The following is a 10,160-nucleotide window of genomic DNA, read 5'->3' on the forward strand; positions in this document are numbered from 1 at the left end:
CAAAGATGATTTTCTTGAGATCCAGATACATTTTAGTCATGTCTTTACTCATACTAAAATGATTATGATGTCCTTTCTCAAGAATAAATCTCTTAATTCTCCACTATTAGGAGCACAAGTCCTTTGGTGGAATCTTAAAATACCGACCGTTCCTAACACAAATATCTTTCCTTTGATCACTACCAATCGGTTCTCTGAAAATCTACACTCAACCTTTGCCGATTGCTTATCTCAGTTTTTTTTTGCCGAACGATTCACTTTCTACCTCCAACTGATGCATCTAATATCGTTCGGTTTTAACCTCACTTGTAATCTTAAGTCCCTGAAACTTCCAACTAAACCCGACTCTCGAATTTTCATTGCCTACACATGCCCTAGAATTTGTACTTCAATCATCCAGAATTCACACTTAAACAATTTAACATACAACTCATTTTTCCTTAACATGCCGAACACTACTCTTTAGACGTTCCTCATGCTCCACTTTGATTCATCCTTCTTTTTAAATAGCAAAACTGACATACTTCATAATGAAACACTTGGTTATGATAAACTGTTTTCTTAAGTTCCATCTACTCTGTTGAAGCTACTCTGTAAGAAGCTACTAATACTGACTTAATACTTGGTACCAGTTCAAAAGAGAATTCGACATCCCAAACATTTCTTATTACCGTTCGGCTACCCCTCTTGCTACCGAATGGTCTACACTAATAGACACCGAGCGGTCTACACACCATTCACTTGAAATAAATTCCAAGTTAGGCAATTCCTGAAAATAACACGCTTACTCAACTACTAATGAACATCTATTTCACATGATAGATGTCCGAACTAAAACAATTGCTGGTGTTGATACCACCAAACCAAGCAACAAGTAATTACTGGGAATAAAATTACCTGGACCGACCGCTTCTACACTTGACAAAGCATAAACTCTTCTTGTAGCCTAAGGTCTAGCATCTCCTCTTGGCTGAAACCTTCGTACCGAACGGTTTTGAGTAATTTCTCGCTACCCAAAAGACAATCTTTCTCAAAATGACCTTTACTCCTGCACCAATAACATCTCTTATTTTCTCTTGATTGCGGACAAACTGACTTCAAATGAGGCCCTCCACAGTTATAACAATTTATTGGCCTTTGCTGCCCAGATTGACCACTAGAACCGGATGACTTTGCAGAAGAACCTTTGGATCTAGAAGGAAAATAAGAAGGCCGAGAATAAGGAGTTCTTGTAGAATCAGAATTACCTCTAGATACGCTGGATCCTTCAACCCTCGTTCGCTAATTTTGCTGACTTTCTACTTCTTCTTCGTCTTTTCCAATACTCTCGCTCTCTCAATCAGAATTGGAAACTCCTGAATGCAGAAACACTTGATCATCAATTTAATGTCACCCTTCAACCTATTCTCAAACTTTATGCACTGTCATTCTTCATTTGTTGCCAATGTATAAAACCTTAAAAGATGCTTAAATCGATCGGCATACTCAGACACAGTCATGCTCCCTTGAACCAATTCCAGAAACTCCACTTCCTTTGCAAACCGAACACTAATAGAAAAATACTTTGCGTAAAACTTTTGCTTGAATACTTCCCAGGAGATAAGTGTATCGTTTCCTTCCAACAACATCCTCATGCTACTCCACCAATGAATGGCCTCTCTCGTCAGCAAATACTCAGAAAAAGCTAGCTTGTTCTCGTCCGAACACTTCTTGGCATGGAAAATTCTTTCCACATCTCTGAACCACTGGTCGGCCTCATCTGCACTTCCCACTGAACTTAGCTGGATGATGTTGTAGGAAACTCTCTAAGCTCCACTCTTGCTGATGAGTAACAAAAGAATTAGACGACCCAGCTGTAGTTTTAACCTTCGACATCAAATCCTCATACTGCCTATGAGACGTCTCAACTGAAATCCGAGCGGTCTCCAAGTGCTGAAGAGCCATTGTATTCTGTTGAAGTAATGCAATGTTTTGTTGTTGCATTGTCGTGATTACTTATTCCATCAATCTCATAGAGTTAGGTGCATCCATATCCGTAGGTGAGGGAGGAGGAGACCTAGATGCAATCTTTGATTATACAGGGAGAAAGAATCATCAGTCTAACTCAGGGAACAAGGACCTTATCTAAATCAAACGCTGAGTACACAGCGCAAACATAGCTGAATGACCGAAAGGTTACCAACATAAGATCGAACGTTACAACCAGAAACAAAACCAAAAGTATAGGACTGAACGGTAACAATTAAAAGAACGTTCGGTCTCAAGAAGACCAGTATGAGACCGGACGGTCACTACGGAACCGAGCGGTCTATAACAAATGTCATTAATATATATGAGTTTAAATTACATTCAGAATTGAGAAAAGAAAATCATTTCCGGTAAAAGTCATGAGTGTGCACCCTCATTACTTCTATCAAGACATTCTCTGTTCTCAAAACTTCGATTTTTAACTTAAAATTTATCATCTAAACTTAGAGGAAATGGTAGAACATACCATTTAGACTCAACTTTCCACTGGAAAGACACGACAAACCGACAACTTGCAGGTCGTTTTAGGAACTAACTGCTCTAATACCATTAACTTAACATCCCAAAAAAATATAGTTGTAAACTATATTTAAGAGTTCTTACATTTACAATAAAATAGAACAGTTACAAGAAATAAAGCTAACTTATAGTTATCCTAAAATAACCATCAATTAAAAACTTTACAGAAACATACACTGATACAAATCATAAGAGCATACCGATCGGTAATACAAGAAGTGTATCAAACGAACGGTCCTACACTGAAAATGAAAACAAGAACAAGACCGAACGGTCTTACTCGTAACGGGAACCATCATCTTCTGCCAGTGTCTGCTCCAGAGAAGCCTCCTCACCTTCTGCTCACACCCACATGGTGATCATTGCAATGACAAAGACGACCGAATGGACAACATGACAAAATAGGAAATAAGGGTAATCTAGGGTAATTTAATTAACTATGTAAACATACAATTCATACAAACATATAATACAATCATACATCTACAGAAATCATACAAGCATGTTATAGCCGACCACTTTTACTTTGATTGTCCGGACTGTATGAATATGTAACTCCGACCGTTCTTGCACTCGTGGAAAGGTAAACTGGAAACCTCATGAATACCATAGCTGGAAACCCAAGCCACCACACGAGGTTAGCCCTTAATCCCTCACTATAGCTTGAAAACCGCAAACTACACATGAGTTTAGTCCGATAGCTGGAACCCCAAGCTATATGCAATCAGGCCTCCTACTATTCTCACCACAAGCGCCACCATTCTCTACTTGAGACTCGGTGACCATTTGAATATAAGGATGAACGTCAGCTTAGTCTGACCATATTCATACTTTCACCACATTGAAACCACCACTGAGACATTCCTCATTGGAATTCTATTTCATTTCACATTACAAATACCATACCTCAATACCAACACATTTTCTCATCCATAACACATTTAAATAACATCAAACCGCACAGTAAAACAAACATCACCCTTGAGCATGACCGAACGGAAAGATCAACAAATCTTATGAATAAGACCGGATGGTAAAACCCTCCCCATATGTGAACATGACCAAACAATCATTTAAAGAGTAAGACTCAACCATGAGCTGAACACGATTTTAGGATCGAACACTAGAACAACCAAATACTAAATTTAAACCCGAGCACTTGAATCTTAGACCGAACAATTATAATTTAGAACAAACATTATTGTCTTTGACTGAATGCCATTGGTTTAGGCCGAACACTATTGGCTTAAACCGAACACCATTATTACCTAATACAATTACATGACTAAGTATTATGACGAGACATAATGCTTAGTGCAAGACCGAGTACTACTGAGACCGAGTCCTTAGTACAAGATCGAGCATTACTGAGACCGAGCGCTTAGTACAAGATCAAGCACTACTGAGATCGTACATGACCAAGCGGTCAATAACAGTTAAAGCCTATGATAGACCGAACGTTGTTTACAGTCAAATGTTATGTCTAGACCGACTGTTATATTCACTTGAATATCAACACATGATCGACCGATCATTAACTAAGAATCCACAAAAGTAGAACTCAGTTAAGACCGAGTACCAAAGAGAAGATGAACGGTCAATTAAAGACCCTCAGCGAACTACATAATTCTGCAGAATAACTACAGATTCTGCAGAATTATGATCAACATCATTCCTTACCAATTTCACTACAATCTCCCAACTTCTAATCCTCCAAACGTATATCATATACATCCATATACATTAATTAAGAATATCTAAGTCTTTCTAACATCAATAAGAGAGTTTCATTTGAGAGTCAATTCAGCAGAATCATGAACTCAATGACTGAGAATCAGATTTCCTAGTTTTTGATACAATTATGAGTGTCTTAAGGATTCTAACAAGTCTTGAAATAACTAACCCAGGTTTCCCATATAGATCAAACTTCAAACCGAACACAAATCCCTCTATTCTTACCATCACACTTCCTTCCAATTTCACTCAGTCACTGAATTAGAATCAAACAGAAACACAATCATCATAAACGCATCATCAATATTTCATACCAGCAGCACTGAATACCAAATCATTCAATTTCATACACATGCATAATCATCAAACAACATATTCATACATCGAACCAATTAATTAAATTAGCTAGCTTCCCTTACCTCTTTGATCGAACCAAAGGAAGACCTCTCACTGAAATGGCTCTCCCACACGCACAATCACCGCCTACAAATCTTTGGATGGGTGAGAAAACAACATCCATCCAACCCAGAACTAAGGATTAGACTCAGAAGAGTAGTTGATGGACACATGCAAGCTGAATAGTGCTTGCATGTAACAGAAAATGTAGAACTTCAAAGGACAAACAAATTTAACTTACCAATTCCAAAATAGTAACTTGATCGGTTTAAAGGAGAGAGCTTGACACAAAGAATACTTAGGTGCTGATGATGATCGAAAGAAGGAAAAGGTAAGAATTTGTAGAGAGAAGGAGAAGAAGTTTAGAGAGAAGGAGGAGAAAACTGAAACTCAGAAACTTTTGGAGCAGAAGGTGCATGCAAGAAAATGGCTCGAGGTTTTTGAAAAAGCTAATTATAACCTACCATCAAAATCCACTATGTCCAGTCCGATGCACCCATCTGGATCCCACTTTACTGCTGAATTTAAGGGTCCTAACATAAAATAAAAAAATAAAAAAGAAAATATATAACACATGTTGAATTATACACATATGAATGAATTAGATTTAATTTAATGTTAATTTTGTATTATTTAAATGCATTAATTTAGCACATATTTTTGTATTTCAATAACCATGTCAATTAATTTCATTTCATTTTATTTTACGTATAAGTAAATTAAAATTTAAATGTGATGGTTTTAACATTTTATTGTCATTAGCTTTAATTAAAATGTAAGTTATTTATAAAAGAAAATTATGAATTTAAATATGTTTTTAGTTCATCAAATAAGTTTGATTTTAATTTTCTAATTTAAGAATGAATCTTTTTAATATCTCTAATTTTTCAGTAAGATTATGTTAAGTATCACTAAATACTTTGATATATTATATTTTAAAATTCATCAATCATATGTCATTATATGAAAACTTATTAAAAAATAAAATAAAATAATGCAAAGTATGGGTGATCACACTAAATCTAGGATAAAATTCATATTTTGCGAAACATGAGCAAAACTATACATATGAAAATAAAAATCTAAATAGATATATAGAGGTAAAACGTTAAATCACTTATTTTGTTTTTTTATGAATGCACCCTAAATTAACTAACTTATTAGCACAATATTTTCCTTCACGAAAATATGAGAAATTTTGAACCAAATATGCATACATAAATGCAAGTACTGACATCATCTCCCTTTTAAGACTCCAAGGAACCGCTCATTGATAAAAAAAATCATGATTGACTAAAGAAGAATCATTTTTAACCAAAACTTTTGAAAGTCCTCTCTCTCCAAGCATGCTCTAAAGCATAAATGACTTCTATGAATTCAGCATAAATAGAAGTTTGTAGACCTAAAAGCTGAAAAGCTATTCACATGTGTCCAAGCTACAAACTTTGAAAAACTTCCTTCAACATCATATGTGTCCAAGCTGAACTAACAACATAGTATAACCTTTACTATATCAGAATAAGGAATTCTAACCAGCATATGGTAGAACACCAACTATCATTCCAAAGATTAATACAATCACCGTTACCTAATGTACAAAAAGTATTTTCTAGAACAACATCATATGTGTCCTTAATACCATGCCAAATTGACGATTATTTAAATAGCACATATTTCTGATATTTAGACTTAAAAAAAGCGAATAGATATGAATTTAATATAATTCATTTTGCCAAAAGCAAAATCCCAAACTAAACATAGTAAATAAGCTCATTCTTTAATTGAATATAAGTAACTTGTAAACTAGTATTCAATTAAAACCAAACAAGATGAATCATTTAACAATGAGTAGTTCATGTTTATCTGTATCTTAGTCTAAACAAAATTTTGAATTTATTGTTGTAACTCTAATTTTGAATAATTGTTTTTTTTATCCATTAGATTTTTCTTTTATAATTGTTAGAAGTTGTTATATATGATAACATATTATACATTTAGAATCCAATATCTAATCACATTTTTCTTTTCTTTCAAAGTACTCAGTTTTTACAAAGTTGACGTATAAGAAATCTACACTAATGAATTCAAATGATCCTTTTTAAATTATAAAACTTGAAAAATAAACTGATAACAAGTTTAAAAGAATAATATATACTATACTAAGACAAAACCTTTTATAATATTAATATACAAGAGAAATTAGTTTCCAATAGAAAAATCTATGTATGAAAGTCAAAGAAGAAATTTTGAATCATTAAAAGTATCATATAAAAATTCAAACATTTATTAACATATATTTCTTATTAATGCGGCAGGTTAATATAGAAATATTTACACTTTTGTTAATATATATTTATTTCTTATACATGTAATTAAGTTTTTTTTCCATTATTAGTACAAAGTATAAAAGTCAAAGAAGGAATTTTGAATCATCAAAAGAACTATCATATAAAAATTCAAATATTTATTAACCTATTTTTCTAATTAATAGGTTAATATAGAAATATTTACACTTTTGTTAATATATATTTATTTCTTATATGTAATTAAGTTTTTTTCCATTATTAGTAAAAAATGTTTATAACGTCATAATGTCCATTAGCAAAATTTGAGATAAATAATGTGTGGTGATATGTTTGGAAATATTTCATCCAAATTGATAAGTGTGGTGAAGGAGTTTGACATCAATTTAACTTTTAAAATTTCTGAAATAGTGTTAGCATCCTCGTTTTTTTCTTTCACATTTGTGCAAAACCTTTCACAATGGTACAATGACAACACCAAACTCATAGAAGCAAGTTCTTTAACGCGTTTAACTCTATCTTACTATTGTGGTGGTTGTTTGAGTCAAAGCTTTCAATCTCCTTGATTACATTTCACATTAAGGTTGGTGTTTTCATTTACTAACCATTGTTCTGTATCTAAAGATTACGTTTTTATGTATTTTTAGTTTAATATTGAGTTTGTAAATTATAAATTGTCATAACTTTAGCTATGAACCTTAGATGAAGACGGTCCAAAAATGAAAGTAGTTGGAGATTTCAAATATCCATCATTTAAGGTATGTTTTTTTATTTTCTTAGTACTTTTCACCAATTCTTTTATACTTTACACTTTTATTTTCAATACCCATACTACTTCTAAAATTTTGAATTTTTTTTGTGATATATGCTTGTATTGCATATTGATTTTCCATAATTATAGTATAGGAATATTGACGAAATTTGTTTAAAAAAACAAACCCACAAATTAACGTATGTTAACATAAGTCAATTAATGTATGTTATAAATGCAACATATGTTAATTAAAGATTATTCACATCAATTTGACTTCTCTAACTATGACATAAGACCTTCAATAAATGTTAAAAACCTAAAAAAATAAACATTAAAAGTTTTTTCTTATGTTAAAAGTTTTTTTTATATTAAAAGTCTGTTTTATGTTAGTGCATATAAGATTTTCTCTTTTATTTAAGTAATTATTCTTCTTTATATTTGCAAATACAAAAAATATAAAATGATGTCAACTGTAACATTTTATTATAATAGTATAAAACTACTAAAATATTAGGTTACATATATGATAATAGAATCACTTAGATTAAAACAAATCTACAAGAAAACAATAAATCTACCTCTGTAGATTCATCTACCAACTCATTTGTTTCGCCTTCACCTCTTGTTTGAACAACTGAAAATATATTGTCTCCCTAAGCTCACACAATTTAGGTGACCATCACAAAAGAGAAAAACAACACACAACAGACAACACAAAAGCAAGGCTAAGCTAGATACAAGAAAAATCATATAACATTTATAACATAGCATACATGAATCATATATATATATGTAACATCCCAATATCTCACGCTGGATAATTCATAATTTATATATTGTAACATTACATTTACGGTAATATCCCGTAATCTCACACTTATAAATTCATAGATAATATATGTCTACACATGTTTTAAACTCAGATTTCAACTATAAACTCATAAATATAATTCGAATTCTTCTAGCTTATTCTTCTGTCTCTCTCTTCATTGGCATTGGATCAGACGACATTCCTTCATCTGCTCCCGTATAACATCACGCATTATACGATCATCGCATTCACATGCACACACAAGTAAGGGTGAGCTAACATGCAACAAATCATTTATAAAACATGTATAATTACCTTGATATAAACATCATATAATAATTATGTTCGACACCCTCATACCACAATTCCTATTAGATACTCGTCTCACAATACCCAATAGACACCACAATACCCAATAGACACTCATCCGGATGATACGTTGATGAGCGGTCACGGGAGGTTATGCACTTGTAATGACTTCTACTTCTTTTTACAAATACACTTTCAAAATACTTCATACCATTCACAAGGTTAATCCCCTCACTATGTCCAAAACCGGCACATAGACCAGGACCTCCTGCTCCTCTCACCACATAATTCATCCCTCTCTACTTGAGACTAGATGATTATTAGAGTATCAGGATAACCTCCAACTACGGGACCCTCAACATCAACATATACACAAATACCATAATATTACTTAATCTCTCCACAAGACTCATACCATACTAATATTCCTCAACTCACATTATACCCCTACAAAATCTCCCCATACTACTCATAACATGTTCAGATGCATAAATTCAAATGCAGTATAATAAAATGCAATAATCACAATTATAATTCATAATTTCATATCTACCACAATAACATGAATTAATCAGACATTTCCATTCCAACAACATATATTGCATAATAATTTAACAGTACAAAATCTGTTCAATAGGATTTAAGTTAAAAACTTGTCGAGTAGACTTCCAGGAAAGAGAGGTGCGTCACAATGGACAACTTAAGTACCAAGTCTTTCCTTAGCCAAAGTGTTCCTCAACTAGTTTTTAACAAATTTCTTATTTACAGATTCAAAACAACAGCATATAATATTAACACTGAATTTCAATATAGATTAACATACAGTAAGCATTAACAGTATTCACACAGAAGAATTTCAATATATGAATAGTAATAAAACAATACTAAATCATAATATAAAAGCATAGAACTATTAAATCATAATATAAAAACATATAAAGGTTAGCTCCCCTACCTCTATTCCAGACGTCTCTTGCTCTGAATTTATTTCTCCGAAACCTTTCAGAACCTCTACCCTTCTTGCAACTAAAAATTTCTCTCTATCTTTCTCTCACTTGATTTCTCTTCTCTTGGTGCAAAATACCCTTCCCTCCCATGGCTATTTATAGTAAAAAAAAATTTACTATTCATTAATATTTTAATATTATTTATTATTTTAATATTATTTAAAAATAATATTTCAATCCTTTTCTCACCAAATCTGATCCTAATTTCTACCTACTACTTTCTTCCATGCTAAGGAATCCAAATGCTGAAAATTTATTTTTACTATTCACTTTTTACTATTTACTATTTACTTTTTACT

At 32.4% G+C, this 10,160-nt stretch overlaps 1 long non-coding RNA gene across 1 annotated transcript; it reads right to left on the reverse strand.

The window, feature by feature from the left end:
- Positions 1 to 8,542: 8,542 nt before the first annotated feature.
- On the reverse strand, positions 8,543 to 9,924 carry LOC148196697 (uncharacterized). Its single transcript, XR_015780096.1, has 2 exons — positions 9,810 to 9,924; positions 8,543 to 8,753 (listed from the first exon to the last, which is right to left on the reverse strand). It is a non-coding gene; the product is annotated as an uncharacterized LOC148196697 (long non-coding RNA).
- Between the last annotated feature and the right edge of the window lie 236 nt (positions 9,925 to 10,160).

The sequence above is a fragment of the Vigna umbellata genome, chromosome 6 (assembly GCF_029865625.1).
Source record: "Vigna umbellata cultivar VRB3 chromosome 6, Vumbellata_1.0, whole genome shotgun sequence".
NCBI classification, from domain to species: Eukaryota; Viridiplantae; Streptophyta; class Magnoliopsida; order Fabales; family Fabaceae; genus Vigna; species Vigna umbellata.